The sequence below is a fragment of the Narcine bancroftii genome, chromosome 1, assembly GCF_036971445.1.
Source record: "Narcine bancroftii isolate sNarBan1 chromosome 1, sNarBan1.hap1, whole genome shotgun sequence".
Lineage (NCBI taxonomy): Eukaryota > Metazoa > Chordata > Chondrichthyes > Torpediniformes > Narcinidae > Narcine > Narcine bancroftii.
The window spans coordinates 486,814,809-486,834,170 of record NC_091469.1 but is presented as its reverse complement, the minus strand read 5'-3'; the positions used below and the strand labels follow the sequence as shown (position 1 = coordinate 486,834,170).

Sequence of the window (19,362 nt, the reverse complement as noted above, 5' to 3'; positions counted from 1 at the left end):
GAACTTAGAAATGTTCTGAGCTGTGGATTATTCTAATGCCGTGTAATCATTATCGAGACAGGCAGTCCCAATAGGTATACTCAATTGTGTATTGGAATGTTAAGCCTTCCTGCACCATGTAATTAGAAATGCATTGAGATGGATATCACAAGAACATGCTACAGGGCATGAATTGATACGTTTTTAAAAATTGCTGTGTCGTAGAAAATTGCACAGCATTTGTAACATCCTAATGGAATTAACTTGCTTGAAGTTTTTTCAATTTATTTATACAAAAATAAAATAATGTTTGCTCATTCAAGGATATTAATGTTTTAAATTCAATTAGAAGAGTTTTAGGTTGCTTCTTGACATGTTTGGTTGGTTCCAAACATGTTCCCCAAATAAGTGGACCAGTGAGCCGTTAAACATCTGTGTCACTGTACACATTAGGTCAATGAGGGGAGGCACAAATGAATGAGATTACTTACCATCTGATTGTAAATGTACAACCAGATGAAACAGTGTTTCTCTGGACCACAGTGCATAGTAAAACCACTTATATACATAAAGATATAATTTAAAAAATATACAAATAAATATTTTGGGATGATTTACTTGGTTAAAGGATGCTATTCATCAATCTCACAGCCTGCGGGAAGAAGCTATTTCCCAGTCTGGCAGTTTTGATTTTGATGCTCCTGTACCTCCTTCCTGATGGTAGTGGGTCAAAGATACGCCTATTTAAGCAACATGAATGCCATCAGTATAGGAAAGGGAGACCCCAGTGATCCTCTCGGTTGTTTTGATGGTCCTCTGTGTTGACTTCAGGTCTGATGCCTGAGCTACTGTCAAAATTTGCCCTCCTCAATCTCATTAGAAAGTGCAGGTGATGGTGTGACTTCCTGATCAATGAAGAGGTATTGTGGGTCCAGGATAGATAGTCTTTTACAGACACACCAAGGAACTTTGTGCTCTCCACGACAAAATTGTTAATGTGTAATGGAAGATGGTCAACTTTCATCCTCCTGAAGTCCACAATATCTCCTTTGTCTTGTCCACGTTGAGACTTAGTTGCTGTTCTTGTACCATTTGACGAGCCGCCCAACCTCCTCTACGTAAGCCAATTCATCATTGATGATGCCATCTACCGTTCTAACATTTGCAAACAATGATTCTTTGTAACTGAACCTGGCAGTGCAGTCACGAGTCAGCATTGTGAACAGTAGCAGGCTGCACCAGTGTTCAGTGTGATGGGGCTTGGGGATTTGCAGCCAACCTGGACTGACTCTGTTAAGAAGTCTAGTATCCAGTTGCATCGAGGGGTGGCTCTCCACTCAGCTCTGGATCACCTCATAAACAGCAATTCATACATACGGCTGCTCTTCATAGACTACAGCTCAGACCTCAACATCATTATTTCCTCAGTACTGGTCAAGAAGCTCCAAACCCTGGGCCTCTGCACCCCCCCCCCCCCACCTTCCCCCCAAAACTGGATCCTTGACTTCCTCTTTGGAAGACCGCAGTCATTATGAATTGGAAACATCTCCTCCTCACATCTCAAGGATGTGGGCTTAGCCCACTGCTCTACTCACTATACATCCATCACTGTGTGGCCAGGCACAATTCCAATGCTATCTAAAAATTTGCCAGGACGTCATAGTTGTCGGCAGAATCACAAAGAGGGATGAGGAATCATAGAGGAGGGGGATAGATCAGTTCATTGAGTGATGTCACAGCAACAACCTTGTGCTCAATAATAGCAAAACCAAGGAGATGATTGTGGACTTTAGGAGGAAGTCAGGGGAACATGATCCAATTCTCATTGAGGGCTCAGTAGTGGGGAAGGTCAATAACTTCAAATTCCTGGGTGTTTGAGGATATTCAGTATATCACAAAAGACTCTCAAAAACATCAACAGGTGTGTACCATGGAAAGGATTCTGGCTGGTTGCATCTCTGTCTAGTGCAGAGGTGCCAATGCTCAGGACAAGAAAAAACTTCAAAGGTCGTTAATTAGGTCTGCAACATCATGGGCACCAGATTTCACTCCCTCGAGGCCACCTACAAGAGGTGGTATCTTAAGAAAACAGCCTCTATCCTCAAGGACCCCCACCACACAGGCCATGCCCTCTTCACTCATCTACCATTGGGAAAAAGGTACAGAAGCCTAAAGACAAGCACTCAGCGGCACAAGGACGGCTTCATCAGATTCCTGAATGATCAAAACTTGAACTTTTCATGTGCTATTTCTATTGATTTTCTAAGGAGGTTCATATAAATGTTTGCACTAATGACGCTGCCACAAAACGACAGATTTCATGACTTGTTCGTAACAATACATTCTGATTCGGGAATTGGGTCCCAGTGAGGAGGGTTTATCCACCAGTCTTTGAGGTATGATCGTGGAAAACGCTGAGCTGAAGTCATTGAATGACAGCCTGGCATACGAGGCATCATTCTCCAGGTGGGTCAAGACAGAGTGGAGGGACAAGTCTATAGCATCGCCTGGACCGTAGTCAAACTGGAATGGATCCAATGTTGTTGAAAGGTACGAGGAAGCTTTCCATCATGAACTTAATCTCTAACCTCAGTGGGCCTTTATAAGTTATTGGGGGCAGATGGCTGTGACTATCCCTGTTTTGTGATAACCTGGCAATGTTGTTAAGAAATTATAACAAGAGTCGCTGTGTTCTGTGAATCAAGAAACTGCCGGAACCTTAATACTGTGCCCTGAATTTGAAAACAAGAGATGCTGCAATATTTACTAGGTCAGGCAAGTCTAGGAAGAGAGAAACAGAGATCAGGTCAATTACCTTTTAAGTCTTTGGTTGTCTCCTGTCTTCCAGTTGGACGTTGTTCATGCACAGTTGGGATGCTGTATTTGAGGTGCAGTTCACGCTATTTCGGAAACTTCATTCTCTGTGCTGTTGAAAATGTGAGAGAGTGGAGTGGGTGTTTAGAATTTCTAGCAATCACATTTTCCCAAGCCTAGAGATTGATATGTGGTGTTCTGAAAAGCAAATCTTTGCCAAAAGGAAACTTGACTGTGCTCCAAATTCTAAAATTAATTCACAACATCCTCTAAATAACTTGTATCCTATCTCACTAATCAGATCAGTCAATAACATTGGCAGGTGATGAAACACAAACTAAGGGAATAGTATGTAAGACTTATCAGTAGCAAAGGAGTGAAGGACACGAGGTGTTGCATCCAGAATGCCAATGAGCACCGAGTCACAAGAATTCCAGAGCATAGAACCTTGGCAGCAGAAGACCAGTGATGCAGCCGTTAAATTTGCGACCCAGAGGAGTACCATGGGCTGGTGACCAGAGGTCTAATATAAAGTGTTGACATGGTGACATTTTAATTGGTAAAGCACTTCCTCAAAATGGCAATGGAAGTAGGTCTAAATATCAAATCTAAAATAGTCTTTTAGCTTAATAAGAATTCATTAGATGCCTCAGAGGGAGCATTTATCAAGAGAATTTACCACTGAAGCACGTGGGAAAATGTGACATTTTTTAATATTTAAGTTTTATTTATAGCTCGGTTGAAGACGATTCCAGCCATTTAAACCTATGCCGCCCAATTACATCAAAATTAACCCACTGCTCTGTGCGTTTTGAAGGGGAGGAGAAAACCCATGCAGACACAAGGAGAACATACAATCTCCTTACAGACAGTGCTGGATTTGAACTCCGATCACTGATGCGGTAAAGTGTCATGCTATTGCTTGGTTAAAGAGGTAGATTGCAAGGTGCAATAGAAAAGTGAGGAAATATAAATATGGAGCGGTATATCAATTCCAGCACAGGGTTTGACATGATAGGTGCAGGGATGACTGGCTGGATAGAATCAGGGATTAGTCTGAAAATAAAGGATCTGAGATGATACAAAATTTCTTCACCCAGAGGATAGCTAGAATTTTTTTTCAATTGTGTTTTAACGGAATATATTCAAGATGAAGGTTGAAATACCTTTTCATGTTAAGAAAATCAAGAGATATGGAGTTAGTGCAAGAGCATTGAGGGAAGCATTCAGCCTTATCTGGTTGAATGACAGAGCAGGTCCCAGGTACCAAATGTCCTCCCGCTCCCCGTATTTATTGTCCTCCTCATTGGGCACCAATAGTACATCAGCCAATTTAAGAATAAGGGCAGAATTAGTAGGGCGAAGAGTTCTCCGAGGAGTGTCAGGGCTGGATGTGAAAGAGAGTAATCTGAATGCAGGAATCACTTCTGAGCATCTGAGATCTGTTAGCCCAGGGCACCTATGTAGTTTTGAGCTCACAGAGACAATCAGTGTTTGTGACTGAGTCCACTTACAGGCTGCAGAGAAAGGAATGGCATGACATGGAAGTCAGGAGGTTGGTGCAGAATATACTGGATGATCAGAGCCAAGCAGGAGATGGGCAATTTAAAGAAAAGCGTGTACTTTCATGGGCAGGTGGCACGTTAGAAGATTGGACAGAATATTAACATTTTCAATTAGTGATTGGATGATTAATTAAGAAGAAAAATTAGAGGACAAAAATTAAACTAGCTAGAAATATAAAAACAGAGAGGAAAAGCATCTCTAGGTGTTTGAAAAAGAAAAGCATGAACAATGTGAGCATTGGTCCTGTGGAAAGTGGATCTAGTACTTTATTATGGAAAATGAGTAGACGGCAAATGATTTAATCTGGTGCTTGACTCATTCATCTCAAGAGAGGATATATGAGAGGCAAAGAAAATGACAGTCACCGGGGCAATAATACTGCACAAATTGTTGGAAATCTGAGCTGAAACGTTTCTGGGTCCTGATGGACTTCATTCTTGCTTCTTGAAACTGGCTTGTGAGATAATTTCCTATATTCAGGGAAGGATCCATTAAATCCCAGAAAGGGAAGAACACAGAAAAAAGGAAACTATAGGCCAATTATCTTGACACCTGTCATGTAGAAAATGTTATAAGTTGTTAACAAAGACTGTATTGCTAGATACATAAAAATTCAAGATAATCAGGCAAAGTCGATATGACTTTGTGAAAAAGAAGTCAAGTTTGAACAGTTTATTACAGTTTCTTGTGCTCAGGATAAAGGGGTATCTGGTGGATGTGCTAAGGTTTCAAGAAAGCACCATATAAATTATTTGGATATACAGGAGGTACCAAAGGAATGGTTGCTAAATTTGATAATGACACAAAGAGGGATGGGAAAACAAGGTTGGAAGAAAACATGAGAGAGAAGAGCAGGAGTCAGTTATCTAGCTAGTTGAACCTGCTCTGCCATTCAATAAGAGCATGGCTGTTGATCAAGACATTGACTTTTCTGTTTTCTTCTAAACCTGCTTGCCTTTTCTTTCCCCTCCCCCTTTCCTGTCTTTCTAGTTCTTCTCTCCCTTACCCACCCAGCAATCCCTCCTCCCCCTCATTGCTGCTTTCCCTCCCTCCTTTCTTCATCTATCATCTCTCCCACTCCCTCCCCCCCCCACCCCCCCACTCTTTGGTTTGGATGCCTGCCAGCATTTTCTCATAATCTTGATGAAAGTCTCAACCCCAAAATGTCAGATGCTACATAAAGCCCATGGTTTGACCTGCTGAGCTTCTCCAGCATTTTATGTTTTTACTAAGATCATGGGTGATCTGGCTGTGGACTCAGCTCCATCAATTTCCCTCAATTCCCCTACTGTCCAAAAATATATGCCTTAAGGACATTTCATGTGATAGTCTTTACTGCTTTCTTTGGCAGAGAATTCCAGATTCACTACTTTCTGGAAAAAGCAATTTCTCCTCATCTCTTTCCAGAATCTACTCAAATCTTGAGGCTATGCCCCCATATTCTATTGTCACCCACCAGTGGAAACAATTTTCCTGACTTCATCTTATCTGATTTTTTTTTTCATAATTGTAAATGTTTCTATAAGACCCCCTGAATTGCAGCGAATAGAGTCCCAGGCAACTCAATATCTACTTACAGGCTAACCCCCCCCTCATCTCTAGAGACAATCAAATGAACTTCTTCTGGACCGCCTGCAAAGCCAGTGTACCCTTTCTCAAATAAGGGGACCAGAACTGCACACGGTACTCCAGGTGCAATCTCACCAGAACCCTGTACAGTTGCAGCATAACCTCTCTCCTCATTTCATTCCCTCTCGCAAACGAAAACCAATATCCCATTTGCCTTCTTGATTACCTGTTGCAATTCATGCACAAGCACTCCCAAGTCCTATTGCGTGATGCAATCTTTCAAATTTAAACATTAATCTGATCTTCTATTTTTCATTCCAAAATGGATAACTTGACATTTACCAATATTGCCCTCCATCTCCCAGCCCCTTGCCCACTCTCATAACCTCTCTTGATCCTCTGCACAATTTACTTTACCACTCATTTCAGTGAGATCAACAAACTTAGATACACAATATTCAATCCTCTCTTCCAAATCGTTTTGTATATTGTGAACCATATCGGAAAAAAGCCACAAAGGGTTAGAATTTAAGTGAATGGACAAAAGCCTGGGACATGGAGTATAATATGGGAAAATATGAAAGATTATGCTCATGGAAAAGTTGATACCGTGTAAAAGTCAATTCTATATTTTTGGCCCAAAAATCTGGTATTTTCCATATATCGTGTGTAAGAGTCGACCCTCCCCCTATTTTTGGCCCCATCTGCCCGCCCATCGAAGCTCCTGATGCCTCACCTTGGCCCAGACTGGCTACCCATCAGAGCTCATGAAGCGTCAACCATGGACTCTCACCTAGGCCCCAGCCACTTGTCCATCGGACCTCACAACACCTTGACCACAGACTCTTGCATAGATCTGACCAGCCGCCCATTGGAACTCCAATGCCTCGACCGCAGCCTCTCACCTGGGCCCAAGGGCTTGCCCATTGGAGCTCCCGATGCCTTGAACCCGGACTTACCACCCAGTCACAGCCAGCCACCCACCCACCCATCGGAACTCCTGATGCCGCAAATGACACAAGTACATACCACAGTCAATAGAACTATCCATGTAATAGTCAACCCCATAAATTTAGCATTTAAAAAATGGTCTTAAAAACTCGACCTTTACACGTATATTATTTAAAGGGTGAGAGATTGCAGAGGGATGTGGGCTCGATTCATTTAACGATGTGATTAGGTACTGGAAGTAATTCAGAACCCCAACAATTATCATCTTTCATTGCTTGGGGAATTGGATGTAAAAGTAAGGAGGTTATGCTTCAATTATATGGGTGTGTCTACAATATTAGTCTCCCAATTAAAGGAAGGATATGAATATGTTGGAAACATTTCAGTGAGGGTTTTTACCAGACTGCTACCTGGAATGGACAAGTTGTCTCAAGGTGAAAAGTTAGAAAGACTGGGCATACATCAGCTGTAGTTCAGAAGAGTATGATTAGACTTAGAGAGAATGTTCCCTTTATTGCAAATAAAATCTTGACTTTGTTAAAGCAGTTGCTCATTTTCAGTAGTCTTCTCTCAATGCCAACAAGACCAAGGAGTTTGCTGTAGATTTCAGGAAGGGACCATGTACCTGTCTACATTGATGCGAGGGAGGTGGAGAGGGTTAGTATCTTAATTCCTGGAAGTCCTCATGTAAGAGCAGCTAGCACATCAAGGCAACCACGAAGAAGGCATACCAGCACCTCTACTTTCTGAGAAGGACATTTGGCATATTGACAAATACTCTGACAGGAACAGCTGTTATCCCTCCACCATCAGACACCTCAACGACAAACTCAATCAGCAACTTATTTAAGGACTCTTACTTGTGCACTTTATTGATTTTCTTTTTGTTCTCTCTGTATTGTACAGTCAGTTTGTTTACATTCGTTACCTGTTTACAGTTCTTTAATTGTTTACATGTTTACACTGAGTACAGTTTATTTTTTCCACTACCAATTAGGGGTGATTCTGTTGCGCCCGCAGGAAAAAGTAATCTCAAGGTTGTATGTGACGTCATGTATGTACTCTGACAAGAAATCTGAATCTGTCAAACATCTACAGATATGGCCTGGTTTGGTAATTCAAGTGGCTAGGAACTGCATACAGCCAAATCCGTCACAGGGTCCAACTTTCCCCCCATGTCTTTCAGAAGGTAACCAACATTATAAAGGACCCCATCACTCTGGTCACAACCTCTTCTCACTGTTTCCTTCAGGTATAGAAGCCTGAAGACAAAGCTGAAGGCATCCTCAGTTCAAGGATGTTTTTCTTTCCCCAATGGCTAACAGACTCTTGAGCCTCCCTTTTGACCAGAATCATAAACTCCAAGACAACAAAAAGATCCATCTGCACTGTTGCACTATTTCACTTCCTGACCTTTTTTCGTGCAGTAACTATATTTATTGTCGCTTCATATTTATAGACCTTGCTCCGCAGGGCTGAGTTAGTTTGTCACTTTTTAAACAAAAGTACTCGTTTGGCTGCAGCAAGAAAGAATTTTGGTTCTGATTGCTAAGTGGTCAGAGCACTGGTCTTGTAAACCAGGGGTCATGAGTTCGTTCCTCACTGGGGTCTCATTTCTGTGAGGGGCACTGGACAAAGAGGTGACTCTGTCTTCCTTACGGTAGACAAAAGTTAAAGAATTTCATGTATGTTACATTCTCCATGACAATAATGGAACCTTTACCTTAATGTACTTGACAACGAAATCACCATTATTTATTCTCATCATCTTCATCATTTAAGACCTATAGAATGAGCTTCTTCACCGGCCATGAGCCCATGGAACTTTTCCTCACAGGAGCCTTTAAAGAGTCTTCGGGCAGAAGTAGATGTGTGATTCGGGGAAAGGTTATCAGGGTGAGTAGGGTTGCAGAATTGAGATTAAACTGAGATCATGTGTGATGATCAGGAAAGATTTGAGGAGCTGAATGGCACTAATCCTCCTTCTACCTCAGAAAGAAAGTTTGAAGTGATTTACAGATGAAGAATTTTGAAACGAGCACGAGAAACAGTTTCAAAAGAATCAACGTTAGAGAGGACAAAAAAGGACACGAATTTAAGAGTCAAGTGGCTTTTCCTGATTCCAAAACCAGGTGAAGTGAAACGTTTGGCAAATACGCTGCAGACGCTGGAATTTGGGCCAACAATCTGCTGGAGGAACTCAGCAGGTCGAGCATCATCGGTGGAAGGGTGGTCAACGTTTCGGGCTAGAACCCATCACTAATGCTGTGTGACCGCTGAGTTCCTCCAGTAGATTGGATCTGGGTTTTACATCTGTTTTTTTCTCTTCAAGGAGTGAGAAATTTGAATGCAAGATTTGGGAATTACATTGCTGGTTTTCGCTGTGTGATGCCATGCTAATAACCAACGGTTTCAGCACCAAATTCCATTTCAATGTTTTACAAGTTCCCACTTTTGTTGAAATGTAACACAGCAGATGCAATCTTCAAATAGACACGCCACTGTGCAAGCAGCACTCTTTCACCTATTAGAAAATATTGTCATAAATTGATATGTGACAGCGATGGGCAGGGGAGTAATGTGAATGTGGTCACACGAGGCTGATGAAAAACATTGCTCCCTGAAAGCCTGGTCTTTGTGCAGGAGATGTGACAGTCCTCCAGGGCTAGAAGGGGTTGCCCTAGAGATCCCTGTAACTCGATGGGGGTCCATCAGTACCTGATCTTTGCAATGCAATATAAAAGACCTCTGTCTGCTCTACTTGGACTTGTGAGCTTAAGGAAGTCTCCTGAATTGAAAATGGAGTTTTGGAGACCTCTTCCATGAGCAGGTTAACTTCAAAGTGTCAGGGCAGGAGGCTGAGCGTGACTATGACCCCGACCTTCATTAACAGAGCTGTCATGGCACATATTAGTTATGTCTGAGATCTTGAGAGGTCAGAAGATTAAGAATGCAATTTGAAAGTTGATCCTTCCATGAGCAGCATGGTCAGTGCAATGCTTTAACACTACCAGTGACTCAAGTTGGAATTCGGCTCTGTTTGTAAGGAGTTTGTCCATTTACCTTGTGTTTCCATGGGTTTCCTCCAGATTCTCCAGTTTCCTCCCACTCTCCAAAAATGTGTTGGGTTTGTAGGTTAATTTGGGCTGGTAGGGCCTGTTGTTGCATCTCTAATTGAAATTTTTTAAAAACCACAAGCTGGCTATTCTCTGAGATGAGAGGAGAAATTTTTGTTCAGAACAGTGGGCTTGAAGAATTTACTGAAGAGTAATTTTATGTACAAGGCTAGTGGTGATGAGTTAGGGAAGTTTTACACCTGGAGAGAACAAAGAGTCCACTGTAAATGAAGAGACTGATTCTCAGCAAGCACTCAGAAATGTGTGCAGTGTTGCTCCCTTGAGTTTAACCTGACTTGCAGCTGTGCTTTGGAGTTGCCTGAATGAATTTCTAGCCTCTAGTCCCCACATGCTGGAAAATATATATTAATTTTGCTTGAAATTTTGAATCTGGTTGGACGTTTTATTGCAAGCACCTAGTCCTCGTCTGATTGGTGACGGTCTTTCTGTCTATCTACGATTGCCTTTTGTTAACGACAGCATGGTAGAAGGCCCTGCCAGCCCATGAAACCTGTGCCACTCAATTTCACTCAACTAACCTACCAACCTCGTATGTTTTGGGGGGTGGGAGCAAACTGGAGCACCCGGAGGAAACCCACTCAGGTCAGGAGAGAACATACAAACTCCTTACGGACAGCACCAGATTCAAAAGTTGCACTAACTGCTGCACTATTTATGTAATTTGGCACACAGTTATTCCACTGATTTGCAAATTGATTGAACCTGTCTGTAAAATATATCTTGATTGTCCGTATATTTATAAGGTGCTGGAATAATGTAATTATGGTCTCTGAGCACTATTCTTAAGCCACTTGTGATAAATTATGTTTCCGAGGTTGCATTTGGGGATGTTTAAATATTATTTCGCTTTCAATGGATATATCACATTCCTTTCAAGTAGACTTCATGTGAATCAGAATTGAACATCTCATCTTGCCCAGGGCTATCAATGACCCCATTTTTTAAGTACATTATATAATGAAATTCTCTAAGTGTCTCTTCTTTTAAAAGATGGTAAATACAATACTTGGAACTAGACAGAAAGTACACTTAGAACAGCTTGCATTACCAAAGAATTTAGGGAAACAATGTAAGTAATGCAGTTTAAACAATTTGAATGACAAGTACAGTTGTGTTATTACTTCATAGTCATCAATTCAAAATCATCCTCTATTTCAGAGAAAGGCAACGATTTTTTTTATCAAATCAAGTTTATTGCCATCTGATTGTATAAGTACAACCTGTAGAAACAGTGTTCTCCGGTCCTCAGTGCAAAGAAAAACCAGACATACAACCAGACGTAACATACATACAGGCAAACAATACATATGAAATAAAACTACCTTTCTTACCTTTATATAAAGGGAATTTTGTCTTGAACTGAGTTGCTTAGGATATCCGGAGCTCGTAGTATTCACAGTTTATCAATCCTAATAAAGATAAAACGGGAGAATTTTTTTATTTATTTAATTACTTATCAACTGTTTTCCTCATCATTCCCTGCAAAACTTTAGTCTTCCCTCCTCTGGTACACCTTTCATCTTCATTCCTTCAAGTCCAGAGTTTGGATATTTGACAGACTAGATGCAGGAAGATTGTTCCCAATGTTGACCAAGTATAGAACCAGGGGGTCACAGTTTAAGGATAAAGGGGAAGTCCTTTAGGACTGAGATGAGGAAGAATACTTTCACTCAATTTATGGAATTCTCTGCCACAGGAAGTGATTGAGGCCGGTTCCATAGCTATATTTAAGAGAGAGTTAGTACTTGTGACGAGGGGATCAGGGGGTATGGAGAGAGAGCTGGAACAGGGTACTGAGTGGATGATCAGCCATGATCAAAATGAATGACGGTGTAGGCTTGAAGGGCCAAATGGCCTCCTCCTACACCTATTCTATGATATTTGACACAATTAAGCAGGAGGCTTAAGAGTGTGAAAACATACTCCAAGAGGTTTAAATACTATATCTTCCCTGCAGCTATTAGGTTGCTGAATGAACCCCACAACAGTGCTCTTATGCTGGCCTTAGTGCTAATTGATCTTGCTTTTTAACTGTAATCCTGTACTCTAAATTGTGCTCTTTACACAGATTCATAAATTTTTAAATGTTTTCAAATGTAAGAGGTCCTTCCAGCCCATGAAATCCTACCATGCAAATACAACCACCATATGTTTTGAAGGTTGAGAGGAAACTGGAACACCCAGAGGAAACCCCATGTAGTTATGGGGAGAACGTACAAACTCCTTACAGACAGAGTCAAATTCAAATCCTGGTCACTGGGTGCTGTAATAGCATTGCACTAACTGCTATGCTAACTGAGCCACCCCATGTATAAAGTGTTCTTTCAATTGACAAGTGGCCTCAACTTAGCAGTGCATGAGGCCATGGTGAGACATGACAGTGTGGCAATAGAGTTTGGAATTGAAGTGGGTGGCTACTGGGAGGTCCCTGCTATTGCAGCAGACAGAGTCAAGGTGCTCAACAAAGTGATCTCCCGGTCTGGGTCCAGTCTCCCCACTGTAGAGGAGGCCAGAATGGGAGTACTGAATCTAGTAGATCATTCATGCAGATTCACAAGTAAAGTGTTGCTTCTCTTGGAAGGACAATTTGGGGCCCCGAATGTGGTGAGGGAGAAGGTGTTGGTACAAATGTCATATTTCTTGCAGTCACTGAGGTAGGTACTGAGAGGGTAATTGGTGGGAAGAAATGAATAAACAGTGGAGTCGCAGAGGGAGTGAACCCTTTGGAAAGCGAGTTTTGAGTAGCGGGATCCCATTGTCGGTGGCGGTAATTGTGGAGAATATATTGGATGAGAAGGCTTCTTTATTGTGGACCAGGGGATCCCTGTCTTTATTGTCTGTGGGGGAAGGGGGCCAGGGCAGGGCAATGGAGGAGATGTGGGTGAGGGCTGAGTTAATGGCCATCAAGGGAAAACCATGATTTCTGAAGAAGGAGATGTCTGACCTATTTATAACTCTAGACTTACAGCAATGTGGCTAACTTTTAATTGTTCTCTAAAGTAACCCAGCCAACCATTTAATATTGGAGGACGGCCATTGTTACCATATTTACAACATCTGCGTAAATGAACACAAAACCCTGGAATACTAGCAATTTGCATTTACATATGAGTTGACTGCATTCATGTGTAATGCGCAGTAGGTTGTGTATATAGACTGCAACTAAAACATATTTATCAAAGTTCAGATTTATTGTCAGAGTACGTTCGTGACATCACATGCATCCTGGAGATTCTTTTTCCTGTGAGCCAGACAGAATTTCTACTTATCAATAACTGTACACTCTACTCACGAAATAATACAGAGACGAAAGAGAGAAATGTAAACAAATTGTGCAAAACGTGAAAAAATTCAGTAAGAGATTTCAATGTCGAGGAGTCTGATGGAGGAGGGGTAGCACCTGATCCTGAACCTGGTGGTGCGAGCCTTGTGGCACCGATACCTCTTAGCCTACTACCCTCGGGAAAAAGGTACAGGAGCCTGAAGACAAACACTCAGCGGCACAAGGACAGCTTCTTCCCCACTGCCTTTGGATTCCAAAATGATCAATGAACCACAGACATTGCCTGACTTTGTCTCTTTCTTTTTCTTGCACCCTTTTATTTATTTTGAAATGTGGTTTATTGAAATATTTGCAATGTGATGCTGCCGCTAAGCAATGAATTTTGTAACATGTTTATGACAATAAATTCTGATTCTGATTCCTGAATTCAGCGCTGAGTACAGAGTATGTCCCGAGTGGTGTGAATCCTGCTGTCCAATGGCATTTATTGCTTAATTGAACTTTTTTTTGACTTGACATCGAATGACGTGGATTAATGAACATCTGGTTTACCATAAGCACGACCAAATAGACATTTATACTCTTGACTCTTTTTGGACTTTCTAAGGCATATGATTTAAAAGCACAAGCTTTTCTCTTCAAGAGTAAAGAAAATACCTTTACATTCCTAAAATAAACCACCTTCCATTTTCAAGTATAAAAGAACTGGTCTGATGAATTCTGCTGGTAGTTACAAATTTCAAGGGTATCAGCACTTCTTGTTTTTATAAATGGAGCTGAATGGAAGAGAAAATAGCGAGGGATAAATTGGTGCATGACAACTCTGTGCCTCAGCGTGACCCATTACTGAAGGATATCTTTCTTTCTTTTCTTTCTTTGGCTTGGCTTCGCGGACGAAGATTTATGGAGGGGGTAAAAAGTCCACGTCAGCTGCAGGCTCGTTTGTGGCTGACCAGTCCGATGCGGGACAGGCAGACACGATTGCAGCGGTTATAAAGCCACAGGAAACATATCAAATCTAACTAACATTGGTTATCAGGATTTTCCATCAGCATTATTGTAATGTCAGCAATAATGCTGCTTCTCCCACCATTTATAGGCTCTTCACTGTTGAGCATTGACCTTCAAAAGGCAGAGCAGGTTGGTGTTGGAGGCAATTTTGGTTTGCATTGCAATCAGCGTCGCCATGGAGTTGAATGACAGAAAAGGCGCCAAGAAGGTTGAGGTCAACCTGTCTTCGTGTCGAATGGCTCATTGGCTTTTGTGGAGGGTCCTGACTCGGTAATTGAGTTATTGTAATTGACAAGAAAGCAATTTCAGAAGTCTTTCTTAAATTGCATCTCATATTTTGGGTATGGATTTCAGGTTATTAAAACTGTCAGTAAATGATGAAGGTTGGAAAGGAACTAGTATCTGCTCCTCACCATTTGAAAATCTTACTGCAAGTGTATGAAATAGTAGAGACTGACATTCACTCCCCTCCGCATTGCATATTAGTTAATGTGTATTAGAGGGAATGATTATAATATGCTCAAAATAAATATTGGTAATATTCTCCTTAATTCCATGCGATATTGAGAAAAGGATCTTCTAATTATGCATTGCCCTTGCTGTCTTCAGAACAAGATTCGGCATTCTTTTTCCTGTTCAAACCCAAAAAGCTCAAATACTTTTTAACATAGAAATGGGTTATCTGGACTGTCAAGCTTGCTGCACCATTCAAGAAGATCATGACTGATCCAGCTCTGGATACTCAATGAGGCAGCCTCTACTTCAGGGGTAGCCAGTCCATGGCTCGTGAAGCTGCCCCAGGGCACTCTGAATCCTTGTAGCCAGACCAAGGGGTCCCAAGATAGTCGTAGCCTGAGGTGCGTGACAAGGAGAGAGAAGAGGAAGAGGGTACTGGAGGAATGGCCCCTGCAGTGGAGCGGAGCGAGCAGCACATGGTGGAGATGGGTTCTCCATCGGGCCGGGCTACATCACCGCAGAGTGCTGCCAATGCAGGGTGTGTGGTAGGAGGGTTAGACAAAGTTAAAGGTCAACTGCAAGGAACAGCCACAGAAGTTGGGAAGCCAGGGCTGGGCCAGGAGAGCTCCTGTAAAGTATGGCCTGCCCTGGAGGTGGGTTGTCTGTCCAGGCACTCTGGCAGGGGGAAGAAAGATGACAGAGATAGGAGGTGAGGCTGGAGGGGGTCCCCAATGAGGACCTCATCCAGGCACCAAGCCAGGACAGAACTGGGGCTGGCAGTAGCAGTGAAGGTCCTGGCAGTGGCCACAGCCAAACACAGGCCCCACCAGATGGAGAGTCAGCACTATTGAGTGTAGAGGTTAGACGGCTCCATGTCCAGCCTTCTCTCCCAGCAGCCACTACTCCCATCCTGCCAGCTACTGGGAAGTGGGGAGCAGAGGATGTGTGGGGGAGGACCAAAGCTGTAAACCTCCTGGCCTCGCCCTGCCACAGGAGATAGGTTTGCATCAGGTCACTTCCACATCGTGCACTCAGCTGTGGACGCTGCAATGGTTCAGGTATCTGCAAAGATCAGTGGTAGCAGCGTTGCCAAAGAGAACATATCAGGAACAGGAGCAGAAGTCATGAGATCACAGCTGATCTGGCCGTGAAGCCAGCTCCGCCTTTCCCCCATAACCCACAATTCCCTGATGATGCAGCAATCATCAAGGATCCACACCACCCAGCACACACTCTGTCTCACTGCCACTATCAGGAAAAGAGGATTAGATGCCACAAGACTCACCCTACCATGTTCAGGAACAGCTGCTACCCCATTACCATCAGACACCTCAGTGACAAACTTAATCAGGGACTTGATTAAGGACTCTTACTTGTGCACTTTATTGATTTTTTTTTAATTCCCTCTGTATCGCACAGTTTGTTTACACTTGTTATCTGTGTACAGTTCTTTATTTGTTTACATGTTTACGCTGTGTACAGTTTAGTTTTGCACGATCAATAAGTGGTGATTCTGCTGCGCCCACAGGAAAAGGAATCTCAGGGTTGTATGTGACATCATGTCTGACAATAAATCTGAAATATTAATTGAGGCAGCCTCTGTTGCTTCATTGGGCAGAGATTTCCACAGAAATTAGTCAGGATTTTGAAAATATTTGGTATGTACAGTAAATGTGCACTTTTTGATCATTGAAACTAATATAAATTAGGAGTTTAAAAACTACATATATGAATAAATATTATTCCATATTTCTTTATATTTATATACATTTTTGCAACAAAATAAGCATGTAAGGGCGAAAATGTGTATGTAATATTTTTCATATCTTGCAGCTCTCAAATATCTGAGGTTTATCCTATGTGGCTCTTACATTCTGGGAAAAGCAGATGCTCCTCATCTCTGTCCTAAATCTACTTCCCCGAATCTTGAGGCTGTGTCCCCTCATTTTAGATAGATTTGGGTCTTCTTACTACATTCAATATCTTTTTGTTACTTGGCATTGCACTGTTCCAATTCCGGCTCGTTCGTCTATTGTAATAAATTTCATTCCCTACTACACACTGGAACAATGTTGATGCAGTGTGAGGGTCATTATTCAGATCATCTCATGATTGTTGTTAGTTTACTGGAAATGATGCAAATCATATTATCTCTGAACCTTTGTGTAACAGAAGAGCAAGCAGGCTAGAAATCAGGAATTCTGTTTTGCAAAGTTGGAAACAGTAACGAAAGATCCAAACAATCATTTTCGTGAACAGAAACCTGGATGCAGAAACAAGACATCACATTCTCTTGTGCCCTCCCACCAACATCCACCTTTGACCTCTTGCCTGTGATCCTGGGCTCCTTCCCTTGCTCCTTCCCACATTTTATTCAGCCGCCTGCCTGCCTTTTGCTTATACCTTGACAAAGGGCTCAAACCTAAAATGTTGGTTCTGCATATTTACCTTTGCTACATGAAGAACGCTGTGTGACCTGCTGAGTTTCTCCAGCATTTGTGTGTAAACTACACTCACAGCATCTGCAGATTTTCTTGTTGAATAACACATTGCCAGTTCTTTTAATACTACCGAAGTTGGACAGTATTGCTTGAAATCTCAGTTGTATTGTTCATAGAGACTCCAAGTGTTAGAAATAGATTAAATTGGTATGACATTGACAAATCTTCCGTTAATCCCTGAGGTGCTACTCAATAAACTTTTCTCTTCATTTGACCTTTATTTTTCTCCCACTAATGTTGTTTGATGCACTGACATCTTCCAGCAGATGGCTTTTTGCTTCACATTCTAATGATTCAAATGATCCAACCATTTTGCATAATATTCTTTTTTTGTTTAGACATACAACACAGTAACAGGCCCTTCTGGTCGATGAGACTGTGTCGCCCAAATACCCCAATGACCTATAACCCCTGTACGTTTGTGATTCTCCCACATGTCTGTTGATTGAATAAACAGTTGAACTGGTTTTAACAAAAAGCAGATTAACCACTAATAATATTTGAGTGACAGACAAGGACTGTTGTCAAGCTTCGAGAGTAATCAAGAAACACATTTATGTGTCACCTTTAACTTGATAAAGCTTTGCTGGAAAGGTATCAAATGAAATTTAACACTGCACCAGAAAAATCGCACCAGAACGGAACGTATCATCAAGGTTTGGTTAAAAATGTGGATTACTCACTGTTCCTGCAGAGAATTCTGACTTGTTGCATCACTGTCTGGTATGGAGGTGCCAACACACAGGGAAGAAAGGATGAGAGTTGTGAACTCAGCCAATGACATCATGAGCATCAGTTTACACTCCATCGAGGACATCCACAAGAGGTGGTGTCTTAAGAAAGCAGCCTCTAGGAGTCACGTGATGGAGTAGCGGCCGGTTGAGTAAAACCAGCCCTCTCCAGAAAAAAAATTAGGAAAAGACAAAGCTCAACAAAAATAAAATAGAAGAAATAGAAGATAAAGTTACAGAGAAGAGAAAGAAGATGGCACCCAAGAAGGAGAAAGGAAAAACAACCGAAAAAAAAGAAAAGTCACCGGAGAAGAAAGAAGAAGACCTTACCTGCACGAAGGAACAGGGAGCTGCGGTGGTGAGGAGCACCCGATCCCTGAGATTGGTGCCTGCCCTGCGGAATTGTGACCTCCCGACCGGTGGACTTGTAAAATGGCTCTCAGACTGCGCAATCAAAGGAAAAAGAAAACACCGACGGGAGGGGGGCTCAGCAGAGAAGTGGGCAGTCACAGCACGACTAGCTGAGGGACGCCCGACACCAGGGCCCTCAGCTGGAAGATGAGGATAGCAACGGGAGGGAGCGAGGAAACAGATGAGAGAGAAAGATGGCGGGGTGACCAACAAGAGGATCAACGACAGGAGACCCAACAGACGGGCAGCCCAGGAGGGGAGGACCAACAGCAAGAGGCTCAGCAAGATGAGGCCCGACAAAGAGATATAAGCAGACTGTTCTTGGATCTGGAGGAAGCGCAAGAATTCACAGAATGTTTGCAGGACAGAAGAAGAGATGAAGAGATGTAACAAGAATGAAGAATGGCGATAAAGTAAATAAAAAGATATAAAAACAATGTATATGTAAAGAACTAAAGAGGGGAAAGAGAAGGGAAGGAAGGAAGTAAGGGGGAAAAAAGAGAGAGCTTTGTTAAATGTGTTATAAAAAGTGTTTTCTTGGGGGGGCTGGGGGGAGAGGGAATAACTGTCACTGCGAAATCAATTGACGTTTGTGAGCAAGATTGCAATCCAAATGGAAAGGGGGGTTGTGGTTGCCCGGCCAAGGGATAAGGGGCAACTCAGAGAGGGGGGTAGCATTTGGGGTTAAGGTATTATTGGGTGTGGGAATTGTTGGATAATTTTATGTTTTAAATGTGTGGTCGCACATTGAGTTTAAAAAAGGAAAACTAAGAGATAAAAATGGGGAAAAGGGGGTTGGAGGTGGTGAGGAAGCGGAAAATAGACGTAAGCAAGATATAAGATGGCCACGTTGAACTATATGATTATTAATGGAATATATAACCAAATTAAAAGGAAGAGGCTACTGAATTTACCAAAAAAAGAAAAAAAAATAGATATAGCATTTGTGCAGG

General features: G+C 42.1%; 1 protein-coding gene and 1 long non-coding RNA gene across 5 annotated transcripts in view; one reads left to right on the top strand and one right to left on the bottom strand.

Annotated features, from left to right (window-relative positions):
• Positions 1-19,362, top strand: part of arhgap39 (Rho GTPase activating protein 39) — a 579,720-nt gene that overhangs the window by 277,350 nt on the left and 283,008 nt on the right. The gene's annotated exons all lie outside the window — the stretch shown is intronic.
• Positions 1-19,362, bottom strand: part of LOC138751953 (uncharacterized) — a 110,070-nt gene that overhangs the window by 83,337 nt on the left and 7,371 nt on the right. Inside the window, exons 2-3 of the long non-coding RNA XR_011350286.1 lie at positions 11,348-11,425; positions 2,795-2,905 (exon numbers count right to left, since the gene is read on the bottom strand). This is a non-coding gene — a long non-coding RNA (uncharacterized lncRNA). The remainder of the gene's footprint in view (positions 1-2,794; positions 2,906-11,347; positions 11,426-19,362) is intronic.